This window comes from Solanum pennellii, chromosome 3 (genome assembly GCF_001406875.1).
Source record: "Solanum pennellii chromosome 3, SPENNV200".
Taxonomy (NCBI): domain Eukaryota; kingdom Viridiplantae; phylum Streptophyta; class Magnoliopsida; order Solanales; family Solanaceae; genus Solanum; species Solanum pennellii.
This window is the reverse complement of record NC_028639.1, coordinates 61,052,198-61,057,464: the sequence shown is the minus strand read 5'-3', so window position 1 is coordinate 61,057,464 and position 5,267 is coordinate 61,052,198.

Genomic DNA, 5,267 nt, shown 5'->3' with positions numbered 1-5,267 from the left:
GTGGAGTAATTAGAGACACTAATGGAAATTGGATTGCAGGATTCATGGGGAACATACATATGGCAAACAACATCAAAGCAAAACTAACAACTCTTATACAGGGACTCAAAATGGTGATAACAAGAGGACTGCTGCCCATAGAAATCAATATAGAGTGCAAGGAATTCAACACCCTTATTGAAAATGATCACCCGTGTTATACAAATATGCCTTTTGACTGGTGGAAATACATGATTGTATCTGTACATAAAAAAGAAAAAAAGTTCTTTTTTGTAACAACTTAAAAGAAAGAACATATTTATTTTTATTTACGGTGGAGGAGGTAGTTGTTACAATGACGGTGATGGAGGAAGCAATGATTGTTTCATGTGTCGAGGTGCATGTTTACTAAGATTTGTCACTTNCCCCCCCCCCCCAATCCCTTATTTAAGAACACTATTCAAGCAAAAAAGAATAAAATAATTATATATCTCACATTTGATGATTTAGAAATTGAAATTTTGAATTTTAAAGTTGTGGTTTTTGAAATTTGAAGTTATGTTAGGACAAGCATTTTACTCGGGTAAAGAAAAATAGTGTTTTATGAGTATCTGAAAATATTTGAAGAATACATTTTAAAAAATTTAGCAAATTACATGGCCTAACATATATTATAAAATAAATTTCAAAATCCACTCTTAAACAGAACTTACACAACGCCGAACAAGGAAGACACTGCTAGATGGAAACCAAACCCTCAAGGGACACTATAAACCTTCTCAGTTTACAAATTTCGGACAAACACAACGGGAAATGCACCCCTACATAAGTTCAGCTGGACTTGGTTTCTCAAATGTCCAAATAAGATCAAATACTTCATCTGGTTATGCTAACATGGTGGACTACCCACCCGAAATGAACTACACTCTATTGGAATAACATTGACCCACAATGCCACAGATGCAACAAAACAGAGACTATAAAGCACATTTTCATACAATGTTGCATAGCAATAAACATGTGGAAAGAACTAAAAGTACTACATGACATAAATCAATATACAAATAACATAGGAATAGACTGGATAGAATTCACACGGAACATGCAGGAAAACACAAATAAAACAAACCTTAAATGGAGAGATCTGTTACCTTTCTTCCTCTAGTGCATATGGTTAAAAAGGAATGAGAACCGCTTCAAAAACTCCAAAACTAACATATGCACAAAAAAAATAATCTAAACCAATCTATGGAATTCTACACCCTCACAGGGAACACACTTATAAGAGAACACAAATCCACAACTCTCCTTAGAAGGATGCCACCTGAAATTGGCTACAAGCTAAATAGTGACGGATCCTCAATAGGCAACCCAGGCAGAAGTGGAACGGGCGGAGTAATTAGAGACACTAAAGGAAATTGGATTGCAGGATTCATGGGGAACATACATATGCCAAACAACATCAAAGTAAAACTAACAACTCTTATACAGGGACTCCAAATGGTGATAACAAGAGGACTGCTGCCCATAGAAATCAATATAGAATGCAAGAAATTCAACACCCTTATTAAAAATGATCACCCGTGTTATACTAATTTGCTTTATGACTGGTGGGAATACATGATTGTATCTTTACATAAAAAAGAAAAAGATTCTTTTTTGTAACAACTTAAAAGAAAGAACATATTTATTTTTATTTATGGTGGAGGAGGTAGTTGTTACAATGCCGGTGATGGAGGAAGCAACAATTGTTTCATATGTCGAGGTGCATGTTTACTAAGATATGTCACTTTAGACCCCCCCCCCCCCCAAATCTCTTATTTAAGAACACTATTCAAGAAAAAAAGAATAAATAATTATATATCTCACATTTGATCATTGACGTAAAAATTGAAAATTTGAATTTTAAAGTTGTGGATTTTGAAATTTGAAGTTATGTTAGGACATGCATTTTACTCGGGTAAAGAAAAATAGTGTTTTATGAGTATTTGAAAATATTTGAAGAAAACATTTTAAAAAAATTAGCAAAATACATGGCCTAACATATATTATAAAATAAATTTAAAAATCCACTCTTAAATCTATGGTCATACACTAACTTAGTTTATCATAACTTTTTATTTTTTAGTATATTATGATTGAGGCGGTGTAAGGCCCGTAGTTGTTCGCATTTAATGGATGTCTGAATCTAAATTGTTTAGACATACGACCACTAAGTGCATTTATTTCCATTAAGATTTTAAGGACTTAATTGGTCTCAGTATGTATTATTCATTAAAGATCTAGGACATAGTCTTAATGTCACGTAGTCACCATGAGAGGTTTAATTAATGCACTAGGCTTCCCTTTTATGGCTTAAAATTCATACGAGAATAAAACTCCGTGGCTTAAATACATGAGGATATATTTATTACATTTATCCAGTAAACATAGATTATGTTTAAATAAAGAAGTTTTTTTCCAAAAAATAATTTCTTGAAAATACTCTTTCAAAAGAAAGGAATTGACGACCCCCAAGAATTTATTCGTTCAACTATGTAAGAAATAATAATGAGTTACCTTGTATTTAAGTACTCTCTTTTTCCCCCAATAATTTAAATTCAATAAAACCACAATTAAGTATTCATTCAATAATTTAGTTTAATGAAATACTCTCTTAAGATAAAAATTGTTGTCAACAAAACTCCTCAAACAAGTATTAACAAAATATGCACGCATATCAGTTTATGTTTACACTAGATTATCGACTAACTTATTTGTTCTCATCAACGAGAATTTAAGAAATCTAATTGAAGCAAGCTGTTCTCCTTTTCCCACTGATCTTGTTCTTCAATCTATAACTTTAGGTCTATATTTTCCCTTTCCATTCCTCCAAACACACCAATGTAAAATTTTATAGTGTCATCTATTTCGTCAACCTTCTGCTTTAGGATCCAACTTTCAATGTTCTTCGCTTCTAATGTAACTTTGTGAGTTGCTTCTAGCATGACAACTTTTTCCAATAAATTCTTCCTATATCCCCAACTACTGATCATAACCACTATAATAAATGGGGAACCCGTATAGAGATCCACAACCACTATAGAAGGATTTCTTGGCATCCAAGGTCGCAATACAAGACATCCTCCCTCCATTCTGGAACAACTATAGCAAGAAGCCCCCACGATATATAGCAGAAAGTGGCAATAAGGTCATCTACATGCCCAAACTTCCATCTTTTCCAAAGCTTTGGCTCTCAAGCAATTTATAAAAAAACAAAATCAAAGGCATACAAGCAATGTAATCATCCAAGGAACCATTGGAAAACACGATTAATAGTCAATATTTTAAAAGCGGTAAGAACAAAAATACATGTCCTACAAAAGAGCTAGGAATAACTGTCAATAAAATTCCTCAAGAAGTAACAGCAAGATACATATGCACATCATCTACGTTTACAACAGATTATCCACTAACTGATTTGTTCTGATCAATAAGACTTTGATAAATCTCATTGTCCTGGATCTTTCATTAATTCTCCATTTCGGCAACTTCAGCATCCAATTCCTTAATCTGGTTCTTCACCAACTCATTCTTCTTCTTCACCAACTTGTTCTTCACCAACTCGATCTCCATTGTATTACGCAGAACGTACACCTTTATCAATTGATTTTGTTCCTCAAGCTTCAGCTTTAGGTCTATATTTTCCCTTTCCAGTGCTCCAAGTACACCACTGTAAAATTTCACAGTGTTGTCTACTTCATCAAGCTTCTGCTTCAGGAACCAAATTTCAAGTTTTCTTGATTCAAATACAAATATGTGAGTTGCTTCTAACATGTCAATTTTCATCAATAGATAATCTTTTTTTTGCCTCAATGAAGCAATCGTTTGCTTCTGATCAAGCTCCTCCGCCATAGTTTAACCTTTATAATTGACATGAGAAATGAAGAAAATCAAATAAATTTGATTAACGATTTTGTTAGTAATTTTTAAGTTTATACCTAAAGTATATATTAATAACTTTTCCCATATGTAGATTGATAATATAAATGAATCATACTTAGAACTTAATTATATAAGGAAAAAAATAGAAGAGTTAGCTCGTTTTTCTTTATAAAAAAATAGTTAAGGGTAAATAACATATGCTTTTGAATTATGTGTTTCTTCCTAATAAAATATTTTAAGACTTAATAAATTACAATGAAATGCATTTTATTATTTATTTATAATTAAGTATTAAAAAAGTATATGCATCAACACTTAATTGACATTTGCTCTCATAAGTATTTAAAGAAAAAAAAACAGTGACTTCAATTTAATATCAGATGTGTTTAAACAAATTGAATTTGCAAAATCAAGTTATTGTGGAACTAAATATATGATTAAATTCAACTACACAAATATACCTATTATTTATAAATGTGTTTTCATAATAACTCACTAAATGATAGATTAAGAAGGTAAGATACAACTAGATTTTTCCTATGTAGCAGGATGTGATATAAATAACGAGTATGATTAGATCTAGTAATAGTAATAGTGCACCTATCATATATTTATTAGAATAATAAACTTTTATTTTCAGGAAGTCTTGTAAAGCTTTTTTTGATTAGAATAAAGTGAAAAATCTTAACAATCTAAGAAAATTTTCATTAGTATTTTTATCTACAAAGATGTCTTAATGTTTTTCCCTAATTTTCCTTAAATGTTTTAGATTTTTTTTGACAAAAACTTAAAGCACAAAGTTCATAGTATCACATATATTCGATATACAAATTAGGGTCTTGTTAGAGAAAGCATACTGATGAGAAGAACTTAGCGAGAGGGTTAATTGGAAATATGATTGCCTCCTTGTCCTAGCCGTCACCAGTAATAGATAAGTGTAGAGAATGTGTGTAACCCTAATGATGGAGGATCAATTTATAAAAGTCTAGGGTTAATCTGGTACGTCATTCAGGATCTTTCAAAGAAAAGTTATATTTCATTAAAAATTAGTTATGGGCTTTATATTATAATTGGGTCACTCATAAATTAATAAAGAAGCATATAATTCTCTCATTGGCCCAATGACTGCATAACACAAATTTTTAATATAATATATAGGGAGCTCTAATATATATTAGATGCACATAAAATAAATTTATTATATATATTATTCATTATACATACCATAATATGACGGCAAAACACTTATGCGAGTTATGGTGGTTAAACATATGTTTGTGATACATTTCCCCTTTATTATACAATAACATAATTTTGTCGTGGTTTGTCTTACACTATTAAGAAGTTCTTGTACATTTCTAGAC